Source organism: Molossus molossus, unplaced genomic scaffold (assembly GCF_014108415.1).
Source record: "Molossus molossus isolate mMolMol1 unplaced genomic scaffold, mMolMol1.p scaffold_m16_p_3, whole genome shotgun sequence".
Taxonomy (NCBI): domain Eukaryota; kingdom Metazoa; phylum Chordata; class Mammalia; order Chiroptera; family Molossidae; genus Molossus; species Molossus molossus.
Genome location: NW_023425366.1, coordinates 33,201,768 through 33,229,467, shown reverse-complemented (window position 1 = coordinate 33,229,467; position 27,700 = coordinate 33,201,768). Strand labels below are relative to the sequence as shown.

Here is a 27,700-nt window from a genome sequence, read left to right as displayed (position 1 = left end):
ACTTGTGTGCTTATAAGCAAAAATAGAAGTTGAGTTTTTTTAGCTAACACATTTTATTTTGCTGAATTCCTCGGAACTAAAAGGCATGTTTCCCCTTTTCAAAGATAAAATAATGTGAAATGAAAGAGCTTTAATTTTGGAGTCAGAAAGTCTTGAGCTCAAATCTCAGTTGTGCATGAATTGGTTGTTAGAATTTTAGCAAAGGAGTTAGGTTCTCTGACCAACTGTTTACTTATCTATCAAAGAGGACCCATGGCAGAATTAGATTCTGGATTGGGCACATATGATTCCCACCTGAGTGTTTGGCTCATGTTAAGTGTTCAGTAAATGGCAGCCAGTCATAATCTTATGGCTTTCTTGGTGTTTTATCTGTCTAGCTTATTTTTTGTTATTTTTCAGTAACACACATAATCAACTTTAAATGTTAAGAAAGAAGTTTTCCCTGAGTCACTCTATGTCCAGCAAAACATCCCATGGTGCCTTTTTATAATAGTTACTGGATGAATCATATAAACCTTAAGGGAACCCATGTAACACTGTCTCAATTGGATCAACAGTTCAATGTCCAGAACTGTAGAAAACCATTATGTACTATGGGAAGTGAGTATAAAAAGTAGTTCTCAAAACTCATTTTTAAAATAATAACTTGAATTAAATTGTATTAGTTTTACAAACCAGGTTATAATTTTAATAAATCTATTTTTTTTGTAAATTTAGATAACTTATTAAATTGATGTCAATTGCAAATTCATTTATCTACCCAGAAAACATATGCTGAGTAACTACTGCATTCCACAACTTGTCTAAGGGGTCCCAAAATCACTATGACAACAATAAAAACCCTCGAGCACCTTAGCGCCTTCTAGGACGACTGCAGATGACACTGAAATCCAGAATGTGGATCAGTAACAACTGCGAAAGTGCGATGATTGTTTCTGCAACAACAGAACCCTTCACTGACTAATTCACCATAGTCAAGCCATCCCTACTCTCAGATGGGGCATGTCGAACGTAGAGGATGCTTTAAAGTGATGCCATGCCTCTCTGGTCACCATGAGACGGTCAGTAGGGTTTATGAGTGAGACCATGAGCCCCAAAGAAGGGCTGGTGTCTGACCTGGAACAGGAGTCACAGTCTTCTCCTGGGAAGGACCGCAGAGGAAGTCTGTTCAGATGTTGGGGCCATCTGGTCTCAGCGGCAGCTCCGCCACTGCGCTTGCTGTAGTGCGCGAGCTCCTGTGAACAACATGCTTGCAAATGGATGGCGGCTGTTCCGATACATTTTTATTGACAAAATCAGGCAGTGACCAGATTTGGCATGCGGGCCTGTTCAAGAATAAATAGCTAGAAATCTTATTTTCACCCTAACTGGAATCATTTATCATCTCAGAACATCCTTAAATGTCTGATACTAAACAGATCTGCTAACTAAACATAGCTTGTTATTTTTCAGACACGCAGAATCTGCACCTTCCAAAGCAGTCCTTTCTCTTAGAAACACGTCTTCGTCACGCTGTCCTGGGAGCCTCCTAAGATGCCTCACTTGTGTCACATCATAGTGAACAGGGGGTTATTTGATTTAATTGGTTTCAATAACTCCACTCTCGCCGTAAGAATCAGATTTTTGTTCTCTTCCCCATCTCTGATTTCTGTGGTGCCCAGTGTGTGTCTGAATATCCTCTTCTGGATTTTAAGCAGATGCATTGATGTTCAGGGAACAGTTACATTTTCTGACCCTGAGGGCAGAATGGACAGATCCCAGCATCTGCTGGTCAGTGCTTCTCATACCGGGCATCCTGGCTGGGTCTGCGTTAAAGAGACAGACAGCTGGTGAAGTAAGACTGCACATTTTACTAAACGATTGTTGATTTGTGATGCTCCCAGTGCGCTCCTACTTCTATGTCTCACTCTTACATGTGGTGCAAATTGAGGGAAGGACCAAGGGAAGGTTAGAACCTTCTTAGGTGAAGAGGCACTTCAGGATTTTCATCTTGTCCTTTGGGGTCTTCTCAGCAATCTGCTTTTCAGCTGTCAGGTTTTGCTGTCTTTGCTGAAAATTACCCCCAATATTGTGTTTCACATATGATTGCCTGTTTATAGTCAACTCTCCTGACCAGTGTGCACGATACAGTTACATAAACATCAGTTATTTGATCCTTTTCCATTTGCAGCTGTTTTGTTTCACTTTTCATGAAATAACCACCAAGTCTCAGCAATTTCAGCTTCTGACACAATTCACTCCCATGGGGTCTAAAAAGACCATTGAGATATTTTGTTCAGAATGTCTAAAAATTTCACCTGCAGAGTTTTCATGGGCTGCCCAAAGCTGGCATCTAAAAATAAAATTTAAGCTGACTGGCAGCATGAAAAGTACCCAGATTAGCAGATGGTGTGAAATGCAAGACTTGTAAAATAAAATATATTCAGGAAAATACAAAACCCTTTCCCATCAAAAATGTGAAGGAAACACATGCTCCTGATAGACACAGTGGGCTGTTATACTGAGGGATATGGAGACAGAGGGTGTCTGTATTTTAGCAGGGCACTTGATGAGGTTCTGCATGACGGCTTGAGGACAAGATAGAGCAATGTGGCCTGGGAAAGCAATGCCACCTGGAGGGTCCATCCCCGATGGAGCAGGCCAATCCCATGAGCCCCATGACGGGAATGTCACAGTGAAAGGAAGTCTCCAGATAAATCTTGCAGAGTCATCCCTGCCTCTACCTGTCCTACATTTTATTTTATTTTATTTTATTTTATTTTATTTTATTTTATTTTATTTTATCCTCACCCAAGAACATTTTTCCATTTTTTGTTCAGGTAGAGTGGGAGGGAGAGAGAGGAACAGAGAGAGAGAGAGAAACATCGATGTGGAAGGAACACATCGAGTGGCTGCCACCCGCACAACCGACCAGGGCCGGGGACAAACTGCAACCGAGGTACGCGCCCTTAGCGGGAACCGAACCCGGGTCTCTCAGGACCGCAGGCCGACACTCTAACCGTTGAGCCAAACCGGCCAGGGCTGTCCTACATTTTAAATCAAAAGCTTGTTTGGTGACAGAAGTGAGGCTGAGAGCAGCCCTACAGCAATTTTCATGAGATACTAAATATAATAGAAATAGAATAAAGAGCTGAAGTGATATTGTCCATAATGAAAGCAGAATCTTACATGATTTTTTTTATTTTAATGGCAGGCTGAGAAGGAACTAACTTTCTGACACAGGGACCACCGCTAGATATGTTGGATTATAATTTAAAGGAAAGATAGTGGAAGTATTACAGAAAGAATAGGTCTTTTCAAAGCCTAACATGGAACCAGTTCCACTTTTTGGTGACTGATTATGTGTGTGAAGCAGAAATATGGGTACTTATTCACCTTTCATGATAGAGACAGTGAGAAGACACCAACAGGGACACAGGAAGGGTACTGAGAAGTAAAAATTGGTTTCTGGTAGTGGTGTGGTTAGGAAATGGTTATGGAATTGTGCTGAGAACTTTCAATTAGAGAAGTATTAATGGGTGGCCCCAACTAGAAAGATATCGACACACATTCTTTTCCCAGAACCAGGAAAAAATCACTTGGAGTTCTCTTTTTTCTTGCCTTCTCTATTTGTCTTTTCATGAAAAAAAGAATAGAGCCTCAAGAACTGCAGTCAGTTTATCTTGAATGACTGTTGGAAAATCAGAAAACCTGTATGTGAAATGAGTGTGACTAGATAAAGCAAAGGACCGATGTGTAAGAAACAGACTAATGCCACACAGGTCCCCAATTTGAGGATCACCTTCTGGATCCCCCCATGAAACCATGCTGAGCTCTTCATCCAGTGGCAGTGGGCAAAGCTGGAGGCGTAGTGACTACATGGCATCCAGCAGTGTGTTCCTCAACACTGTGCTGCTTCAGACCCTGACTCAGCAATCAAACTGGAGAGCAGAAAGAGAGCCGTTCTTTTAAACTCTACGATGCTGCACCCTTTAGAACAAACTTGTTATAAATCCCCCAGTTATTCTAAGATTGTTCGCTAGACCAGAGAAATTTATCAATTTTACTGATCTTTTAAAAGAATCGGATTTTATTTTTCTTAATTTTCTCTATCATGTTCTTTTCTTTCCTTTTTTGTAAAATTTTTTTTTTCTTTACTGATTTTAGGAAGAGGGAGAGAGAGCTGGAAACATGGATGAGAGAGAACATTGATTGGCCACCTCCTGCATGCTTCCCACTGGGGATCCGGTCCATAACCTGGTCATATGCCCTGACCGGGAATCGAACCGGCGACCTCCTGGTGCATGGATCAGTGCTCAACCACTGAGCCACACCAGCCGGGCTCTATCATTTTTTAAATTTCAATTTTATTAATTCCTGTTCTAATTTTATTATTGCCTCCCTTGTACTTGTTTAATATATAATTTGCTCTTCTTTCTCTGCTTGTTATAGATATAAATCTTTACTTTCTAACATATAAAACTAATGTCATTTTTCCTCTCAGTACCACATTGGATGCATCTCACAAATTTTGGTAGGTGGAATTTTTATTATCATTTTGTTCAAAATATTTTTACATTTTTCTTGAAACTTCTTCTTTAACTGATGCATTATCTAGAGGAATATTGTTTAATTTTCAAATATTTGGAGGATCTTCCAACTACTTCCTGCCACTGATTTCTAGTTTAATTTTTTTTATGGCCAGAAATCATACTTTGTATGATTTCTTTCTTTCTTTTTTGTCTATGTCTATCGGTTATGTATACATGCATATAAGTTGTGTAGTTTATCTCTTCCCTTCCCTCAACCCTTCTTTTGAGGATTGTCAGTCTGTACCCTACTTCTATGACTCTTGTATGATTTCTATACTTGCAAATTTGTTAAGGTTGGTTTTAGGGTTCAATATGTGGTTGATTATGGTGAATTTTCCTTGCATTTTTAAGAAGAGTCTATATTATTCTGTTGTGAGATAGAGTGTTTTATAAATGTCAACCAGCTCAAATTGATTGATCCTGCTGTTCAGGTCCTTTTCACTCTTATTGATTTTCTGCCAGCTCAATCTATCAGTTACTGAGAGACGGGTATGAAGTTACCAACTATAATAATGGATTTGTCTGTTCTTTCAGTTTGTCAGTTTTTGCCTCATGTGTTTTGATTCGCAGTTGTTAGGTGTGTACACATTTAAGACTATTACTTATTCTTGCAGAATTGATCCTTTTCCATTAAGAGATGTCACTCTTTGTCCTTGGTAATTTTTCTTGTTCTCAAGTCTGCATTATTGAAAGTAGCATGGCTATGACAGCTTTCTTTTGATGAGCATTCACAGAGTTCTCCATAGAAGCAGAACCAATAGCAGAGAGATATATAGTGTTTATACCCACACACAGTTGTCAGTCCCACTCACACATAAGAAACTGATTCAGGGTTTTAGAAGCACATGTCATATTAAGTTCCTCTTTTTTCAAAATCAACTGAGAGATACACTCATGGCTCCGAGAGACAGAGATAGAAATATGTCATTGGACTTGAGAGGAAGTGAACTTGTTGGCACTGTACCTCGTCCTTGCACATGCCCCACCCATGATTGGCCCCTTCGCCATGAGAGCTGCCCATCAGAATCCGTGTTCCCTGTGGAAGGAAGATCCCGCAGAGCCAGCACTGGTTGAGGTGAGCAGCATTGGTTTCCTGTGGCTGCTATGAAAAATTGCCACAAATCTGATAGTTTACAACCCAGATTTATTCTCCGACAATGTTGGAGCCAAAAAATATAAAATCAGTTTCACTGGGGTAAAGTCAACATGTCAACGTGTTCCTTATGCAGATTCTAGAGAAGTTCCTGTGTGTGTGTGTGTGTGTGTGTGTTTTACCTTTTCAGCTTCCAGAAGCTGCCCAAGTCCTGCCTCATTCCAACCTCCTGCTTCCACTATCACCTCTCTCATTTCTTCTCTCATTCTCTGTCCCCCTCTTATGAAAAAAAATCTCTGCTCAATTCAGCCCACCCAGACAGTTCAGGATGATCTCCCCATCTCAAGATCCTTTTGCCATGTACAGCTGTGTTTGCCAATTCTGTGGGTTGGGGTGTGGACATCTTTTGGCCTTGGCTCAGCACCCACACAAGGATTAGGATGTGGATGCTTTGGAAAAGGGCAGTGTCCAGCCCACCATACAGGCCAGTCCCTCTCCAGTCTCACCCACACATCTCTGTCTTCTGCTAAAAGAGGTGAATAAAAATAGGGAAGAGAATGGGGAGCATTTCCAATTCCCTCCATATGGAGAAGTGAGAATGGGGAACCGTGCAGAAATGAACACCAGGTTAAACCTGGATGTCCCGACCTAAGGCGGATTCCCCAGGAGAAACACAAGAAACCATCGGATTTCTGACTGGCTCGCATCTGGCTGGCCTGTCCTGCTTGCCCCCAATCCATCCCTCGCACTTCTCCTCTCTGCTCTAGGTCACAGGGACTGACCCGACAGGAGGGTGCCCTGAGCTCTGGGGGGTGCTGGCTTCCAGCTGGGTTCTGGCCACCTGGCACTGACAGGATATTGGGAAACATGGGAATGGAGAACCAATAATATGTCTTCTTTCCTTTTTAACCTCAAAGTTGTTCTCTTCTGTGGCTCCAGCTCCTGATGGATAGGCTCAGTTTGGTTGTGCCCAGTGACGTCTAGGTTCTACGAGCATCAGCTCCATTCCTTTCCCTGTAGCCTGAGGTCAGGGACAGGGCTTAACGGGCTTCCTTTGTCTCTAATCTCTGAGGCGCCTTATCCCTGCTCCCCACACTTTGCCTCTCAACTTTTCCATCTCTAGGTAAGTATACTCCGTGTGTATGTAGTAGTTAACTATAGTGTACAACCGATCCTCCCCTCCCCCACTCAGTGGCTCCAAGCAACATTTATTACCTATGTCATAGTTTCTGGGGGCCAGGGGTCCAGGCACAGTTTAGTTGGGCCCTCATACTCTAGGTCTGCTTCAAGGCTGGGGTTGAGGTGTTAGCTAGGATGAAGGCACCCTAAGGCTCCACTGGGGATGGACCCAAACTCATTCACGTGGTTATTGGCAGGATTCAATTCCTCGTGCTCTAAAGGTCTTAGTTTCTCATGAGCTGTGGGCTGGGGATGTCACTCAGTTTCTTGCTACTTGGCCCTCTCCATAAGGCAGCTCACATCATGGCTACCAGCTTCTGCAGGGCAAGCATGGGACAGGCAAGAAAGTATCAGCAAGAGAGAAATTAAGAGCAAGACAGAGTCACTGTCTTTGTAACTTCATCTGACCCATCGCTCTGGCACATTCTGGTCACTGAAGCAGGTCACCGGGTTCAGTCCATACCTAAGGGAGAGGGTAACACATGGGTGTGAGCTGGCTACTGCAGACAAACGCCTCACATCTAGGTGACTTCCATATCCCTCTGTCCAGTATTTCTCTAAACCACAGCTACCAAGTTCAGTGTCCACTAGTGTGATGCCTTTCTGCCTGTCTCCTCTCTACATGGAAAAGAAAAGTAGCTTATTAAAGAACCCGTTCCTGGCTGGTGAGTTGCTGTGCTGACGACTTCATCATCAGGGCTGGGCTCACCTCCCTGTTCATGTGTATGCCTGTGAAGCAGAGGAATGGGTGTTCTTTCCATTCCGGAGGCTCGCAGCAGTCCTAGTGGATTTGTCCAGACCACCTGTCCAAGCCCAACAGTCACAGAATTCGGAGCTTAGAACAGTAGTACTTTTCTACTAGTATATTTACTTTACAGTATGCAAGAGTCTATACTTGAAGAACTTGGTTTGTCCTTCTGAAGGGCAGTTGCTCCTCCCTGAAGGTCATATTGATTTTGACATGGCATCATAATCCTTCAGCTCACAGCCCGTAGGGTCTGCTCCTGCTGATAAGCAGCCTTCTCGCACATTCGCTGTTCTGGGCAATTGCTTGTCCCAGAAATCCCTCCTTCCGAGCAGTTCGGCCACAGTAGCCGAAGGCCTGGAGATTGGCTGTGTTCCCAGAGCCACTGCAGCTGTCTCAAGTGAGGTCAGTGCCCTTGGTCTCTTCAGAGGGGATCACTACAAAAGCTTGAGGACATTTCCACTTCCAAATTATCAGTTTCCAGGACCACTGGCAGAAATGTACTCTTTCTGCCTTAGGAAGCTCTCCATCAAAGATAAGCTTCCTCCTTCCTCTCACTGGTATCTTTCATCTATAAAATAATAATACCATAGAGCCCCCCATGAGTAGGTGTGAAATACCTTAAACGTACACTAATACGCTCGTTTCTCTGTACTGATCCCTGTCGTCTTCCCTACTCAAGACAGAGAGGAAATCCAGTTCAACTCACATTTTCTCATAGATCTTCATTTTCACAGTGCCGTGCCCTGAGTGACAATGTGTGAATAAATATGGCAGTAATAGACAGAATGATTGACATCAGCACATTTATTTGGGGATTACTATGTTTAACCTGTTTCATTTCACTTAATCCTGGTAATAATATTCCTCCTTCCTTTTTCCTGGTGTGAAAACTGAGCCTTGGGGAGAGGAAGTGGCCACAGTCAGACAGTACATTGGTGGCAGAGCTGGGCTTCCAGTCCAGGCAGGATGACTCCAGCTCCTGTGCCCATAGCCAGCGCTGCCCCTTCCCTCATCCCCGAGCCATCAATCTCCAAGTCTTGGTCATTTTAGAATACATCTAGAAGCCCTACACTTGCTTCCTTCCCTCTGTCCCTTCTCCAGTTAGGAGTGGTCTTATAAAACCGGACTGCATTGTGCATGCATTGTGCTTGATGCATACCCGCTGGACGGAATTCAGAACTCCTCTGCAAAGCCCTCAGCTGCTGTGGTTTTCTCCCTGCATGCCTGCCCTTCAGCCACCTTCTCCTTTAGTTCACAGCATGCACCAAGCCTTGTCAGCCTGGAGTGTCCCCAGCTCACTCTTGTCCCTCGGGTTCCAGCTCAAATTGATTCTCTCCTTTGAGAAACCTGACTTCTCCCAACCTCCTTATGCATTCATCGTAAAGGACTTAACATAATTTCAAGTACATGTGTATTTTTTATTTGTTCACTGTCTGTTACCTACTGAACCTTAAGCTCCATGGGCTTATGAGATTGGGCTCTGCTTTCAGCACGTGGCAGTTCTGCACACTCTCAAATGCCAAAACCCCACGCTGCTGCTACTCGTGGAGAAGCTGCACTGAGTAGGCTGTCTCCTAGAGGGAAGGGGTGCTGTGTCACTCTCCCCTGGCGGCCTGTTGTATTCATTCTCTCATCAGAGGTCCCTTTGATAGAGACTCAGGTCAGGAAATATTCTGTGTCCTCAAGGAACTCGAATCTAGTGGACAAGACAGACACTCAGATATTTACATAGTGATCAGATAGATAATTATGGTAGTGTGATTTCTATAATGCTGGAATTGAGCATGAGGTCTGGGAGGCACGATTGGGGAGGCCCTCACTCAGTCTAGGAGGTCCCGGAATGCTTATAGGAGCAGATCCTGGTCTGGGTCTTGCCTCTGTGTCTCTCTTGTGTGAGGGAACCTGCTGGCGAGAGGATGTGCCTGGGGAAAACCAGAGTCTTCAGGGTGCCCGTGGTTCTGCAGCATAAGCAGGAAAGGGTACTTTCTAGGAGTTTCTAACAAGCCTCCAAAACTGGACAGCTTCTGATCTTGTTTGCCTTCTTGTTCCTTTTATTATCAATGACACACCTGGTATCCTCCCCCCACCGAGCAGGTCCATCTTAAGCCATATCCCCTTATAGCTGACACACAGCATTTTTCACTGAGCTGGTGCTGACCTGCTCTATACTTTAAGTTGCTTTAGTTTTTTTAAAAAGAGAGTCTCTCCTCCCCTGCCCTCACCACATCTGACCTCCTGCTGGAGAACCATGGGCAGTGGTTCTCACTTAAAGAACTCCCAGCTCACTGGTGTCCTTGGTGAAGCTCGTGGACAAGGTTCTACCATTTCCTTATGCTCTGAAATACATGCTCTTTGTTGTGGGAATGCCCCCACCAAGCTGCTCTGTCATCATAATTTCCATGGAAGGGAGTTTTGTTAAGTCCTGGATTCTCCCTCTGAGGTCCATGCACAGATTTGATTGAAGCAGCATCTGTGAAGCTGTTTTCATGTTTTCTAGGACCAAACTAAACAAACACATCCCCTCTGGCATGCATCACAGTAGTATTTCTGAATTAGGGAAATAGTTTTGCTCAGAAAGGTGAATATTAGCAATAAAAGTTTTTCAATATTAATGAGTTCTCCATAAATAGATTTTCTATTTACTTAAAGTAATGATAATGAATCTACTTTGTAAGTATATTTATGTAATATTTTGTAACTATATATAGTAATAATTGAAAATTTGCTGGGAAAGGAAACCCTGCATAGAAATAATTATGCAGAAAGAAGAGTTGCCAGGGACTTGGTTTTGCTCAGATGGCAGAGTATCTACACCAAGAGCCCATGTGCCGCTGGTGCTGGATGTCTGCCTGCAGAGACTGCTTCTACTTTAGTCCTGTATCAGTGGCTCCTAATAATTCTGTCCCTTCAAGAACAAGCTATTAGAGTCTTAACTTTCACCAATAACTTTAATACTTCTTAATAGCCGCAGATCAGAAATCTTTCTTCAGGCTCAACCCCTTTAATCACTGTAATGTGTTGAAAGTATAGTCAAGTCAAGACTACAGGCTCAGACTTTAGGCCCTAAAGAATCTTACTGGCAATTTGCCTGAAACCCTAAAGCCATCTTTGTTTTGCATATAAATGAACTTTGTGAAATTAAAATCAAGAAGCGGCTGTAACATTCGCTGGCCTGCCTTTGTTGCCTGCCCTGGGAGGAGAGGCAGCAGCTGATTGCATTCCTGTGCTGGAACGGGCTTGAGCAGCTCTCTGCCTCTGCAGTCAGCAGCACACAATTACAAGTGGCAGTTTTGTAGGCGAAGATAACTATACTAAAAAAAAAGAAAAAAGTTAGAAAGGCACTCATAAAGCTAGCAGTGTTACATAACAGCAGTGGGATCTGTTCTATTGGAATTATTTCATAATTTCTGTAAAGGACAATAGACACTAGGAACCTGGCATATTAATCAGGATAGGTGAGGCCCTGCAGGACATTTGGTTTTGTCCAAAACATCTATGGAGACATTTGGTCCATGCCAGAAGGTCTAGAACATCCACAGAGACATTCGCTTCATACCAACTCATCTATTTAACTCCATGTGCCATGACCAGCTAGGCTACCCAAGGCAAGGAGCGTTATTTATTATTGGCAGTGCAGCCTCTACACAATGACTGAACCAATAACACATGATAGTATTTTTATGTATTAGTCTTATAAACCAGAAGTATAAATAAATGTTATGGACTGTTTGAACCCAGGGATGTCTTTGACAGGACCAAATATTCTCATGGACATTTTGGGTAGGACTAAATTTCAAAGATTGTTTGGCGTGGACCAAATGTCTGCTAATCAGGAGAGGTTATGCTGCCATGACAGATGATCCTAAAATCTAGATGACTTCCAGCAGAGTTGTATTTCTTGCTCATGATACGTTTCTGTCATGGGTAGTTGCCTGCGATTCTCTGTGCATCCTCTTTCCTCCAGATCCCATCTAGAGCTTTGCTGGGTCACAACAAATGGAAGTGAGACATGGCTAGAGTCAGGGTGCTTGAAGCTTTGCTCAGACGTGGCTCAGGTCACTTTCCCTGATGAGTCTTTGGCCAAACTTTATGTGAGTTGAGAAGGGAGATATAATACCCTTAATAGGAGGAGCATCACAGGTTGCATGACCAAGTTTGAAGACAGTGAAACAGAACGGAAAGGAAATTTCTCACAGGACGGTGCAGTGACTGTCTTGAGAAAACAGTACAAGTTACTGTTTGGCAGTGGGGTAACAAGGAAGGGAATTGATTCTGAGTTCATGACAGTTAGGATTCAAGGTCTGCATAATTTACACTTACAGTTCTATTAATCTTCCTGATTATTGTACAAAATAAATATCACCCCATTTTGAATATTGGAAAACTGAGGTTCAGAGAGTTGAGATGACTCGACCAAGTTGCATTGACAAGAATTGTCCATGTTAATCTGCATCGCTCTGTCTCTCAGTAGAAGCAGACTTCCATCTAAAGGCCCAAGTGCAAGTCCTTGGAGATAATAATTTCTATGATTTTCTTTTAAGCATACATGAGTAAGTATGCTTCTTCATGTGCTCATTTGCTATTTAAAATATTTAAGAAACCCTACCATATGCCAGACACTAGTAATCTCCCAGAGGATCAGTGATTACTGAGAATTGCCAACACTGGTATCTGAACACAAGTTATGTTAGTATTCTTATTAACTCTGGAAAATTGTATTTTTAGAGGGAGCTTACTTCAAGAAAGGTTGGTAGGAATAGCAAACTTTCATTGCATACTACTATTTATATACCTGTGAATGTCCAGTATGTAATTATTAGGTATGGTTGAAAAGAAGCTAGAGAGTCCTACTGAAGTCAGTTACCTTTGAAGCCAGTCAGTGAATACACCGTGTCTAAAATTATGCCTATTGTCTGTTATTAATTTTCTAGTTCAAGTCTATGAGGGATGTATTATTTTTGTTTGCTATATAAACTTAATTTTATTACCTGAACAGTGTGTTAGCTGAAATAATGAAATCAGTACAAAGTTATACCATCTAACTAAAAGTTACTATCAGTGGCTTAATGAGAATTCTATAATGTTTTAATAGAGCTATTTTAATAGATTTTAGTAGAGCTATTGATTAGAAGGAGCAATACATTTGTCATAATTGTTCTCATGATAGAGCATCCTATTAAACTTCTAAGAGGCTATTTGTTCCTCATGAAACCAGACGACGTACTGGTGTAAACTACTTCACATGAACGAAGTTGTTAAGACAGAGAAAAACAAACTTTTCTCCTTAACCCGCATTTTAATTACATTGTTTTTAAAAATCCCTCTGGAAATGAGAGTCTAGATTCAGTCTTTCATCAGTGAAAAGCAGTATGTTGATGGTTGGCAGACTTTCTTCCATCATGTTTGCATGTGCCAGAACTAACCAGTGTGACCCTTTATTTGTTGCAGACCTTTGCATTTTTCTTTCAGAGGGAATAAAATTATCCAAATATCATGTTTAAGTGTTTTAACAGAAGTTGCGCGTACTATGTCTCACATGCTTAGAAGCCTTGGAATATAACACAATTTAGTCTCCTAAGAAATATTTCTTGAATGTAATACATTTTATAAATGTTCTTGGTAGCTTTTTCCAGTCCAGAAGTCTCTTTTTGATCTGGTCATCTAATCTGGTCATTTAAATCACATGGTAGAAAGATGTGTTTCTACACAGGTTCTCTTTTATACTATTTTATTTTTTATTATTTTGAACCATAAATAGATCAGAATAGATTGACCTTTTTACTAACTTTTAGAAGATCTCAGAAGTTAAAAAACAATTAAAAGATGTTATATATTTTTTCTGTTAGTAGCCCACTTATACAAAAGATTTAAAACCATTATATAATGTTTTTAAATACTTATTTAGAATACATTATTTATCATTAATCTTTTTTAATGGGAAGAAATTCTATGGCTCACCTTCAGTCCACTCCTGAAGAAAAGGGCCGGTGCAGTGCTGACCAAACCTCAGGCCACTCCTGGGCGCGGTCCTTCTTGGGACCCAGTTTGAAGGCCAGGAAAGAGCATCCCGAAGGGCTCTTTTTACAAGGTGAGCAGCCCCCAACCTGTGCTCCTCTAAATCTGCAGGTGAACATTATTGAGGTAAAGCATGCATACATTTCAGTGAGTTTTGACAAGATTGCCAATCCTCTGTAGACATCAGAACACTGAAGACTTAGAGTCGTGTCCCCCTGATGTGTCTGGAGGTTGTGGATTGTCGGTGAAGTGCGATCGGGCAGTGTGGAGGGGAGGAAAAACAGTCAACAATAAAAACAACAACAACAAAATGCCTTAAATAAATTCATGTGAATTTGCTTACTAGTTATTTCAGTGCTGAAATGAGTTATGACAAAGCTACTTATAGAAAAGAAAATTAGTCCAATTTCAAATATGCTTAATTTACATTTTCTTCTTTCAAATCGAATATAAATAAATAAAGGGATTTACCTTGCTTTTTTTTTTTTTTTAATCCTCACCTGAGGACATTCTTTCCATTTTTTGTTCGGATAGAGTGGGAGGGTGAGAGAGGAAGAGACAGAGAGAGAAACATCGACGTGAAAGGGACACATCGAGTGGTTGCCACCCACACGACCCAACCAGGGCTGGGGACAAAGTACAACCGAGGTACGTGCCCTTAGCAGGAACTGAACCCGGGTCTCTCCAGACCACAGGTCAACGCTCTAACCACTGAGCCAAGCCGGCCAGGGCGATTTACCTGCTTTTAAATAAAAGCATTAATTAATCCAAGCCCTTTTGCCCCACATGAGAGAAGTCGAGTGTTCCAATGCCATTCTGAAGTTTGAACATACTTCTGTATTTAACTATAATGAAGACAATGTGCTATTCTTAATGAAAAAGTCATTCTTTAGGGATGGAAGTACATATTTGAATGTAATTAAAATCACCAAATGTTTACTTGCTGTAAATAAGGATCTGGGTGAGGGTTGGTTAAAGTGTATTTTCATACTGTGGTTCTTTCAAAAAAGTATTTGTACAAAGCTCCATTAAGCCCACAGACTTTAGATTGATCCATAAAGGCTGAAAACTATGTCAGCTCCAACTTTAATCCTGTTTCTGAAAGTCCCAGAAAAGAGGGTCTTGATTCAGACCCACCCTTATTTAGCTACTTAAGGCTTCCATCAGGTATCAGACTCTCGATGGATGAGAAAGCCTAGAGCAGAGGTTCATAACAGATGTCATGGGGTCTCAGCAATCTTCTTAGAAATGCTTTTGTGTATATTCACAAGTTTCAGTTGTTTTCATTAGCTATCCAGAGAGGTTAATGACTATGACCCAAATGTGAAGAAACCCGGTCTGTGGCTGCAAATCATCTGTCTGTGTTTCTCCAACCTGGTTCTCTCTCAGATTCCAGCTATCACCCTCGTTTTGCCCAACCTCCACCCCAAGATGCTGTGTTGGAAGGAAGTGGGACTTTTATAATCAATTCGTCCTCAAATTAAATTGCAAACCAGGTCTCTTTATATGACATGGGTGTGTGCGTGGTATTCCCTGTTTGTTTTTCTGTTCTTGAAATGTTTTAAAATACATCTTTCAAGTCTTGTCCAACTCATTGTTATATGATGGCCTTGTTGAACCCTACTGTGGCCTGTAGGCATCTCTTCCTTGAAAGTTTGTAGTATGGGAAGGAAATGTGTCTTACACTCAGTTCCAGTTTTTCATCAATCAACAGATACTTGTTGAACATTTACTACATATTTAAGTGATTGCTTTCAAGTACCTTTTCTATTAAACGTTATGAAAATATGCCCTGTTCCCTGTGTCTCAGTTGATTGAGTGTCATCATCCCATGTACCAAGAGATCACTGGTTTGATTCCTGGTCAAGGCACATGCCTGGGTTGTGGGTTCGATCCCCAGTAGGGACCGTGCGGGAGGTAGCTGATGGATGTTTCTCTCTCATTGATATTTCTCTCTCTTTCTCCTCTCCCTTCCAAAATCTGTAAAAACATTTAAATGAAATAAAATAAAAGTTGTGGAAATTTAAGTAATATTTGATATTCAACTTGTTTGTATTTTGAGGGTAGGACTGCTTCTTTGGCAAATTAAGACCTTTTACTTTTAAATTGGTAAAAGTTGGTTCCTTACCTAAATTCATATAGAAAAGATACATATGTTTGTATGTCATAGCTGTTTATTTAAACATACTTTTATATGTGCATAGACAAAAATCGTTTTAAATTTAAATATGCAGGAACTTAATTTAAAATATGTTTTTAAAATAGGAGGGTTAGATACTTTCCAAGCATGTATAATTTATTTCAGGAATATTGCATTTCTATAACTTCAGCCAGCATTTGCATCTTCTAAATATATGTGGCTATATTATTTTCATATATCTTTTCAGAGTGGGACTTCATGATATTTTAAAATGTATGTTTATTGTCGACAGTATGACAGATGTCCCTACCTTCCCCAACTTTGCCCACCTCCACCCAGCCCTACTCCTTCCCTCTAGCCATCAACACACTGTTGTTTGTGCCCATGGGCTATGTATATATATATTCTTTGTCTAATCCCTTCACCTTCTTTCATTCAGCCCCCCTCACCCACTGACAGCTGTCAGTGTGTCAGGTATCCAGGCCTTTGTTTCTATTTTATTTGTTAGTTTACTTTGTTCATTAGATTCTACATATAAGTGAGACCATATGATATATGTCTTTCTCTGACTAGTTTATTTCACTTAGCATAATAATCTCTGTGTCCATCAATGCTATCACAAAAGCCAAGATTTTCTTCTTTTTTATGGCTGCATAGTACTTCATTGTCAGAATATCCATGATCTTCCTACTTTCACACACACACACACAGTTCTTAGATAATAAAATCAGCAACAAAATTCAAATGAATCAAGCAGTTTTTAAACTGTGTCAGTCTCAGTGTTTAGAACTACGCTGTCCAATACAATGCCCACAAGCCATATATGGCTATTAAAATTATATTTAAGTTAACTATGATAAAAATTTAGTTCCTTGGCCACATGAGATGCATTTCATGTGCTTTTAACAACCATGTGTGACTAGTGCTACTATACTGGACAACTCAGATTAAGAACACAGTTTATTTAACCAGCTTCCTATGCATTTAGATAACTTGCAGTATTTCTGTATTACACGTGATGCTGTAATGAACAACTTTATATATAAATTTTTTCACATATCTATCACATCTCCTTAAGGTGCAATAATTCATTCATCATTCAGTGGATATTCATAGCTATTATGTGCCTAAAACTATTCAATAAAAACAAATGAAATAGTTAAGATTCCCTAGCATCACAGAACTTATGTGCTAGAAAATAAACAATTAACAACATAAAAAATGAATAATGAATACATGAATAATAAATATGTGAATACATTTGCATCAAAGTTTCTAATAAGTGTGTATGATTTGAGTCATTATTATGGTTATAAACATGTGCTCCAGTGTGTCAAGCCTTAACTTTAGCCTGTGATAACTTTGGTCATAATGAAGGTTTTAACATTCTGGGCATCGGTTTTATTTTTTTTTTCTTTTCCAGTTTTATTAAGATATTTACATACAGCACTTGTAAACTTAAGGTGTACAGTGATTTGACTTACAAATATTGTGAAATAATTGCCACAATAAGCTCAAATAACATCCCTCATTATATATGGATATGGAGAAAAAAGAAAAAAAATATATTTTTTCCTTTTAATGAGAACTCTTAGGATTTACTCTCTTAGCAACTTTCATACAGCAGGATAATTGTAGTCATCTTGTTGTACAATACATCCTAGTACTTATAACTGGAAATATGCACCTTTTGATCACCCTCTTTCAATTTTCCTTCCACAGATCCCCATCTCTGGTAACCACAAATATGATATCATTTTCTATACATTTTTTTTTTTTTTATCCTCACCCGAGGACATTTTTCCATTTTTTGTTCAGATAGAGTGGGAGGGAGAGAGAGGACGAGAGAGAGAGAGAAACATCGATGTGAAAGGGACACATTGAGTGGCTGCCACCCACACGACCAACCAGGGCTGGGGACAAACTGCAACTGAGGTACATGCCCTTAGCGGGAACCGAACCCGGGTCTCTCTGGACCGCAGGCCGACGCTCCAACCGCTGAGCCAAACCGTCCAGGGCTACATTTTGTTTTTTATATTCTACATAAGAGTGAGATCATAACAGTATTTGTCTTTCTCTGTCTGACTTATTTCACTTACCATAATGCCTTCAAAAACCATCCATATTTTCACAAGTGACAGGATTTTCTCCTTTTTTTATGGATGAATAGTGTGTGTGTGTGTGCATGCGCGTGCACGTGTGTGTGTGTGTGTGTGTGTGTGTGTGTATCACATTCTCTTTATCCCTTCATTCATTAAAGGACCCTGAGGTTGTTTCTGTGTCCTGGCCATTGTGAATAATGCTGCAGTGAACATGGGGTGCAGCTATCTCTTCAACAAAGTGTTTTGCTGGATAATACTGTAGTTCTACTTTTAATTTTTTGAGGAGCCTTCATACTGTTTTTCATTGTGTTCACACCAATCTATATTTTCACCAACAGTTGTGCTTCAATTTTTAAATCTTTTTCCCTATGGCTCCTGCTTTTGTGAGAAGTTTAAACTCAAAAAGCACTGATTAAAAAGGGAAGATTGATAATTTTAGAACATGGAAATTTAAATTTTCAGTTGTACAAAGACTGTTAAAAAAGTGAAGAAACACTCAGGTTCAAAAGAAGATGCTTGTGATGAAGAAGATAATAAAAGTTCTATATTCTATAAATCTTGCAGTATATACATTCCATATATATACATATGGAAAGGATATGAAAAATAGTAATTGGAAGAATACACATTATATATGAACAGTTTCCAATGCACAACCATCAGGCTGGTAATATTTTGAGAGTCTGACATACCTAAAACAAGATTGCATATAAATGAATGAGAACTGGTACACTGCTGTAGGGAGTGAAAATTAAATAACTACTTTAGGAAGATATAATTATGCATACCTTTGAAGTAGAAATGTCACTGCTTATTCTATTTAGAGAGATTTCAGTGAGTATCCCCAAGAAGACAGGTTCCAGAATACTTATTTCAGCATCATTTATTACAGTCAACAATTAAAAGCAGCTCGTAAGTGTCCATGGGTAGGAAAGGGAATAATTAGTGTATGCTATATTTAGAGACAAGCATACTAAACAGAAATTAAGAAAATGAACTGGATCATTTTATGTTCTAGCAGAGATGGACACCCCAAACATCAGATTAAATAAAACATACCAACTTGCTGAATACTGCATATATGGTAGGATTTCATTTTATATGATTAAAATAGAGCAACATTGCATTTTGTTTATGGTGATATTCAGATGTGGTAAAAGTATTGAAAACTGGATGCTGCTAGCCTCTGTGAAGAGAGGAAGAAAGGGTGTTTCTTGGTAATTGTTGACATTTTTTTCTGTAGACATGGATGGCCCATTTACAGGTGTTTTTATAGTATATTTTCTTTATTTTTCTTGCCTTTAAAGGTTTTAACTTTTAGAAGCAGTGAAAATATGTAATAAAAATTTTCTAGTGTAAGAGGATATAAAATTATCCAGCATTAAAAATGCCCCTTTAAAGAGTCCCTATCTTTTCTCCATCCTGAAGTAACTGCCTGAGTTTCAGTGCATGGCGTTCAGCCTCATGCACACCTGTGGCACGCAGATGCCGCTTAGGACAGGATTGAGATGTATGGCCTTGAGGCTTCTGGATAAGCCTGGATTGAAGGCATTCAAGTGTGCTTCTTGTACAGAACAATGATGAAGGGAGAGGAAGTCTATCTGAATTCGCTAATATTTTTCTAATATTTAACTCTTATCATTTGTTTACTTTACTTTTAAATATTTATGAGCATTTTGTTCCCATTATTGATGTTTTTATTCCCTTTGATTAAGTGTATAAGGGAAGTTCAGATTTGATTAAGCATGGCCTAAAAACACTTACTTGGCCTCCTTCTGAAGTGAGGTACCATTTAGTGTTTATTTATTTACTTTCTTGATAACCTGTAACAGGCATTTTCATATATGAGATAAAATGTGCATTTTTAAAATGTGAAGGCAAATAATGAATATCTCTTTTTGCAGAACTATTAGAATGGATAAATAACTTAATGCCCAGATTTACTCAGCCTTTGCACATGGTTATTATAACCTCATGGGGCATAGCCAGAGGTTTCAGACAGTCCACACGTAATATATTTGGCAGGAGCATGGCAGTGTGCTGGGCTCTCATTTTCTTTCAGGAAGACACTGTACATATTGTTGCCATCATCCCGTAACCACCACCTTTATGTCTGCTCTCTTCCCTCCAACCCTACTGAGTTACTCAGTTTCTCCGAAGTGCCAGTTTGATCAGGTCTGCACTAATTCTGATTCACTGCAGCACCAAGCCTTTATACCCAAGAACATTACTTTGTACACTTATCAACACAGCCATGTGCTATTTTCCCTATAGTTTTGTTTATCTGAGCCTTGTACATTTCTTGTTAATTTCTGAGTCTTTTATATATTTTTAACTCTCTGAATGGGTTTTTAATTTTTAAAAATTTTACTTTCTAACCAATTATTCCTGACATATAGGAAAAACTGTCAATTTTAATATTTGCAGCTTCTAACAGGCCAACTAACTGAACACTCTTTTTTTTTTTTTTTATCCTCACCCGAGGACATTTTCCCATTTTTTTGTTCAGGTAGAGTGGGAGGGAGAGAGAGGAACAGAGAGAGAGAGAGAAACATTGATGTGAAAGGAACACATCGAGTAGCTGCCACCCGCACGACCGACCAGGTCCGGGGACAAACTGCAACTGAGGTACGCGCCCTTAGCAGGAACTGAACCCGGGTCTCTCAGGACCGCAGGTCGACGCTCTAACCGCTGAGCCAAACCAGCCAGGGCAAACACTCTTTTTTTTTTATCCTCACCCGAGGACATTTTTCCATTCTTCTTCAGATAGAGCAGGAGGGAGAGAGGGAGGAAGAGAGAGAGAGAGAGAAACATTGGTGTGAGAGAGACACATGAACTGGTTGGCACCCACAGGACCCCAACCAGAGCTGGGGACAAACTGTACGTGCTCTTAGAGGGAACCGAACCCTGGACTTTCTGGTCCATGGGCTGATTCTCTAACTGCTGAACCAAACCGGCCAGGGCTAACCGAATGAACACTCTTAATCCTATTTTTTTCATATGGATGATTGTGTCGGTGAATAATGGTAATTTATAGTTACTTTGTACTTTATAATTTCAATGTTTACATTTGTTACCTTATTTGATTTTTGCTCGATGATGTCACTTTCTGAAAAGGCACTAAATGAAACTGGGGAGTGTGGACATTCCTGTGTCATCTGATTGTGATGGATGAGCCTGTCTTGTTCATATCATGATCCTTGTGGCATTGCATTTACTGTGGTAATTCAGTGTTTAGTCTCATCGTTGTGCTCAATGCTAAGCAGAAAATATGATAATCTTTCCTATTCCACTTAAAGAGTTTCTATAAGTAATTAATTCCTTGGCATTATCTCTATCCAGAACACATGCATGCACACTCAGACCGGGAGAGAGTACACTTTAAATAGTGGAGAAACATACCGATGACATTGATGAAAGCATGTCTCAAATAGCAAAGCCTATTAGCTGAAAATCTAAGAACCCCAAGGCTCTACATTGTTATAAAATGGTTCTCTTTCCTTATATTCTCAGTGTAATTATGAATTATTTTCTCTACTCACTCTAGGAATCCATTAACAAGTCATTAGGTTTTCTTTTTCTGTATTTTACGGAACTGCCCTCATAGGACAGTATAAGGCATTCTCATTCACTGCTTCCCCTTTTATTTTTATTTTATCTTTTGAAATTCTGTGTCTTGGATTTAATCAGCTTGGGTTGCTATTCTGCAGATTGTTTTAGTGCATTGTATTGTTCTTGTTCTCTTTTCTGACATTTTGGGGACAGATTTAACCTTTGATCTCACCGTATTTGGAATCTATTCATAAAATATGTGATCTATGATATTTATTTCTTTTAAAAAGTTAAAAGGGAATTAGCAAACCATACCGCTTAAATAGGAACCAATATGAGCTAGCTAAATATTGATGAATGTCATTTCGTAAATGTTCTTTGCATTTGGGATTGACAGAAATCCTCCATTCTCCACAGTTCTCCAGGGTCCAGTGACACAGAACTTCATATAAGGTAAACAAAAAATAAAATATGCAGGTGAGACAGAGATGAGCCCCAGAAAAGAGAGCCCCACTTTTACCGCCAGCATCCCTGGATCCAGAGGGCAGCTGCCTGTGCTCCCTTTAGGCTCGGGACTCTTTCTTATTGAATCTACTTCAGAATAGCACATTTTTTTAAATCTCCTGTTTGATTCTTAAAATCAAAATGTGCAGATACTGCTTGCGTTTTGGTCCTTTTAAAAGTATATTCATACTAACTAACTGTCTTAATATATGGAGGCTCTTTAAAAATCATAAATATGAAATAGAATGGCTCTTGTATGATTTATATAATCCAGACAAAAAGCAACATATACTAGCTTTGAGCAATGGCACTATTGTAGCCAATGAGGTTTATCTGAGGTGCGATTATTGCTAATTGAAAACTCTTCCCAATACCCCACCATGACAACTTGAAATATAGTCAACACTGGCAATTTTTGACAGTCTCTACGGAGACTGAATAAAATAAAATAAAATAAAGGCAACACATACCATGTGAGCACACTTCCTGGATCAGTGTGAAAAGCACAGCTCAAGGGCATTATAAATGAGAACTGGGAGCTTTATAGCTTCTTAGAGCATCCAGTGCTGCCCGGAGGAGTGCCTGACCTTCATTTTCACTCTGTGTCTTACAGCTCACTGCACCTGGCGCACTCCAGGTTCTAAGACTGGGGAGTGAGGACTCCTGTGTTTTCAACTTTGTGTCTCCACAGCACCTCACCCATTGTTTATAGTCAGTAAACGTTGGTTGGTTGAGTGAATAGTCAAATAGTGTGGGTGTTATAATTGATAAGCAAAGCATCCTCTTGCTCTTATCATAAGTACCATCCTAAGCACAAGCAAAGAAAATGGGATTTTGTTTTGTTTTTATGAAATTGCACATTCAGACAAATTTTGATCACATGTGATGCTCATGGCCATATTTCTATTTGAGTTGAAAATGAATTTAAATAAATAGATTTTTTAAAAGAGTAGTTCTAGGGAAGATAGTCTTTGTAAGCATTTTTAAGATGTTCTTTTTCCACCCAAATACCAAAGCTGTAGTTACTTACTCAACACTTTTTTTCTAAAAACAGTTGAATAAGGTTATCTGTTGATCTGGTGACATTTCTTTCTGAGCCCAGAATCATCCTAGAAAAGCAACATAAGGACACATTTCCAGACTAGGTTAAGGAAATACCAGCTTTAAGATTCACTTCTCATTGCAAGAGGGAAGCATTATGAGTAACTTACCTATAGAGAAAGTCAAGGAATTCATTGTAATTTAAGCGGAAACGGTGAGGATAGCACCCCCACAAGGTTTTAGGATGCCTGGTACTGTTTTAATTCCTCTGTACATTAACCCATTGACTCCTCACTGCCTGGGCGGCTGGCAGGTGGTAGAGGTGGGAGTCCACCCGGTGTGGGGTGTTCTGAATGGCATCTTCATTGTGCCGTCATGTGGCCTCTGAAGATATGAGTCACTCTCTGACCTCGGTCATTGTTTGTCTTTCGTGATGGACTGTTTCCCTGCCCCTGAAATGGTGACTGGTCACCATCTGGTGATCCCCATGGTGCCTGCTGAAGGCCCTGGCTTGGAGGGAAGGTCCACTGGAAGTCATTTTGTGAGTTTCACGTCCAGCTGCCACCCAACAAAGTTCAAATAAACCACAATGAAGAGCACCTGAAAAAATGGAAAGCTCATTCTGTTTTGAATATTTACAAAAACAAAATGTAAAAGTATGTAAGACTATTACCAAGAGACATTCAGTGAACATGAACTGATACCACGAATGATGGTGAATTCAAGACAGTGCAATACTGAATAAAGGTCTCTCCAGGTTTTTTTTTGTTTGTTTGTTTGTTTTTTGTTTTGTTTTATCCTCACCCGAGGACATTTTTCCATTTTTTGTTCAGGTAGAGTGGGAGGAAGAGAGAGGAACAGAGAGAGAGAGAGAGAAACATCGATGCGAAAGGAACACATCGAGTGGCTGCCACCCGCACAACCGACCAGGGCCGGGGACAAACTGCAACCGAGGTACATGCCCTTAGCGGGAACCGAACCCGGTCTCTCAGGACCGCAGGCGGACGCTCTAACCGCTGAGCCAAACCGGCCAGGGTTCTCCAGGTTTTAAAGAGAGTGAATTTCCTAGGGGACATTCAGATGAGAAATCAACACTTGATTTACCTTTTTCCCAGTGAACAAAGGGAAATGCTGGAGCAGGGGAAGTACACTTGGTCCTAATAAGGGCAGGCACTCAGAGCTGGTAATAAACACCCAGGGGCTGTACTAACCCACACCCCAGTGGGTGGGTTGACTCTCATGCTGGACTAGGAGGAACAGTCCTGCCCTTCCTCTTGCCTGGTTGCTCTATGGCTGGTCTGTTGACAGTCGGAAGTGAATTGTGAATTCACTTGATATTATGCACGAGCTGTTCAGAGCACACATACATGAAATGTTGGGCAACTCCTCAGGACTTTTATCAAAAGTGCTTTCAGTTTGTTTTCAAAGCTAGTGAAATAAATACAGACTTGAGGAGTTTTCATCAGGCTTCTCTTTCTTATATGCTAAATAACCCCAGAACGTGTGGACTCCCTTGGTTATGATTCATTCTTTATGGCACCCACTTTATTTAATATTAATAGGGTAATAAGTAATACCTGAGTTAAAACTTTGTTAAGCCACTTACTTTCTCCAGCCTCAGTTTGCTTCACAAGTTTTATATTCTCTTCCAGAATATAAAAATTATTCTCACAGTCCGGCTAGTGTGGCTCAGTGGTTGAATGTCGACCCATGCACCAAGAGGTCGCCAGTTTGATTCCTGGTCAGGGCACATGCCCAGGTCTTGGGCCTGATCCCCAGTGGGGGGCATACAGGAGGCAGCCAGTCAATGTTCTCTCTCATCAATGTTTCTGTCCCTCTCTCTTCCTCTCACTTCCTCTCTCTCTAAATTCAATAAAGGAAAAAGAATTAAAAATATATAATAAAATAAAAATTGTCCAGTCAAGATGGTGGCATAGGTAAATGCGGTATCACGTCCTCCCACAACCACATCAAAGTTACAACTAAACTACAGAACAACCATCATTCAAAACCGCCTGAAATTGAACTGAATGGAAATCCTACAACTACGGAATTAAAGAAGCAGTGGCATTGAGACTGGTAGGCGGGGGCTTTCTCCAGGACAAATGTGCTGTCAGAGGCCTTTGTTTTTTTGGTGAGCCCTTCTCTGCAGCAGGCAGACAGTCGCCATATCTGGAACTCCAGCAACTTGGCTCACACTGGTTGCCCCGCCTTGGTGATTCCCTGAGGACCTGCCCCATCAAACTTTCAGGCCCACCCAAGCTGTTGCCAGTTGCTTAACCATAGGATTGGCCTGTCTTGGATCCTGCTTCAGGTTTTCCTAAATTCTTTCAAACAAGCAGCATCTGGTCTCAGATAGCCCCATACCTCTTGTTAAGTAATACACAGAAACAAACACAGGGAGGCAGCCAAAATGAGGAGACAAAGAAATAGGTCCCAAATGAAAAAAAAAAACAAAAAACAGAACAAAACCCCAGGAAAAGAACTAAACGAAATGGAGATAAGCAACCTAACAGATGCTGAGTTCAAAATACTGCTTACAAGGATGCTCAATGAACTTAGTGAGAACCTCAGTGAACTTAGTGAGGGCCTCAAGAACATAAAAAAGGACCAATCAGAAATGAAGGATACACAGATTCAATAGTAGAGTAGGTAAAGCCAAGAAGCAAACCATCGATTTGGAATATAAGGAAGCAAAAAGCACTCAATCAGAACAGCAAAAAGAAAAAAGAATCCAAAACAATGAGGATAGTGTAAGAAGCCTCTGGGACAACTTCAAGCATGCCAACATTAGCATCTTGGGGGTGTCAGAAGGAAAAGAGCAAGAACAAGGAATCGAAAACCTATTTGAAACAATAATGGCAGAAAATTTCCCTAACTTGATGAAGGAAACAGACATACAAGTTCAGAAAGCACAGAGAGTCCCAAACAAGATGAACCCCAAGAGGCCCACACCAAGACACATCATCATCAAAATGCAAAAGGTTCACGACAAAGAGAGAATCTTAAAAGCAGCAAGAGAAAAGCAGTTAGTTACCTACAAGGGAGTTCCCATAAGACTGTCAGCTGATTTCTCAAAGGAAATTTCCCAGAAGGGAGTAGCAAGAAATATTCAGGTGATGAAAAACAAGAACCTACAACCAGGTTACTCTATCCTGCAAAGCTGTCATTTAGAATCGATGGCCATATAAAGAGTTTTCCAGACAAGAAAAGGTTAAAGGAGTTTATCACCACCAAACCGTTATTATATGAAATGATGAAGGGTCTTTTTGAAGAAAAAGATAAAATATATGAACAAACAAAATGGCTGTGAATACGTATCTATTGACAATTGAATCTACAAACAAAATGAACAGGAAGAACAGAAACATTCTCACAGATACAGAGAACATTTCGTTGGTTGCCAGATGTGAGGGGGGTTGGGGGAATGGGTGAAAAAGGTGAAGGGATTAAGAAGTACAAATTGGTCGCTAGACTGACAAACCTCAAAGGGAAGGGGGTTGGGGGATGGGAAGAAATAAACTGAAGAATTTATATGCATAACCAGTGGACACAGACAACAGTGTGGGAAAAGGCAGGAGGAGGACGGGAGTGGGGAGAAGGGGGTCAATGGGAGAAAAATGAGGAACATCTGTAATACATTCAACAATAAAGATAAAAAATTATTCTCACAAAGTTGTTTGAGCTACCAAAAAAATATATATATATATATATATATATCAGGCCAATAGTCTGCCTTAGCATGAGTACAGGGGTCACCTGGATATATAACAGCATGGACCAGAGTCTTCCAAATGTCTTTACATACCCACCTCTTCCAAGATGTTCCCTGGAGATAAAAGTTCTTGTGTGCAAATGCGTTACATACCACCTGCTCGCCTATGAAATCCCATTACCACTGATGATCAACAGCTCTGGGAATGCCTGCCACACTGAGACCTGAGCCGCCCAGCTTCTCCAAAATGGTGGTGTATCCAGAAAGTTCTTGTTTCTAATGAGCAAAAAAAGAGTTTCCTCCTGGAAGAAGGGAAGCATTGGCACAAGCATACGTGAGTGCAGAAGAACTGGGGTCAGCACTTCTGAAGGCAGCTGTCAATAGTCACTATGATGTTGTCCACAATCAGCAGTAAGAGAAAGGGGTGTTTTTCTTATGACTCGCTGAACACCCCAAACTCTGTCTTCTTCTCACAGTGATTTTGCAGAAATGAACCTGACTTCACACATGTAAAATCTGCAGCACCCAAAGCCTCGATGTATCATGGAAGGCTCTGGATAGAGGGATGCTCTCCCTGGTCAGGAGTTAATTTTATTACTCTGTGAACCTCAGATTCCTCAAGAGCACAACGAGGAAGTCGGTCACTGCATGACCTCATTCAATATTCTAAAATTTTGCAGTGAAGTTGCATAGAGCCAAATTTGGAAGTTTCTAAGTATTATAATATGATGAATGTTGGGGGAAAAGAGTTAAAATGGTTAAGTCTACAGTAATCTTTCATTATGATTTAGAATTTCAGGAATGTGTTGATCAATCTCAGTAATTTTTTGGTACAGTTTACCTTTAGATATTTTTTAATAGATTACATGAACAATTCTATCACTTTGGCAGTATTTAAACGTGTGAGGTTCTTTTCAATTTGTGTCTATCAGTTGCCACAGCACTTTTCTAGGGGCCATCGTGGTCTATGGATAAATTTTTCTCTGCTTTTTGGATAGCAGTTGAGATAAATTTTTGTATGTGTCTGAAAGGTTTATGTT

General features: G+C 40.3%; 1 protein-coding gene and 1 non-coding gene across 2 annotated transcripts in view; both read left to right on the top strand.

Moving 5' to 3' along the window:
- The window catches only part of ADCY2 (adenylate cyclase 2), a 358,147-nt gene that overhangs the window by 138,415 nt on the left and 192,032 nt on the right, over positions 1 to 27,700 (top strand). The gene's annotated exons all lie outside the window — the stretch shown is intronic.
- LOC118642919 lies at positions 22,198 to 22,338 on the top strand. Its single transcript, XR_004961830.1, has one exon. It is a non-coding gene; the product is annotated as a U4 spliceosomal RNA (small nuclear RNA).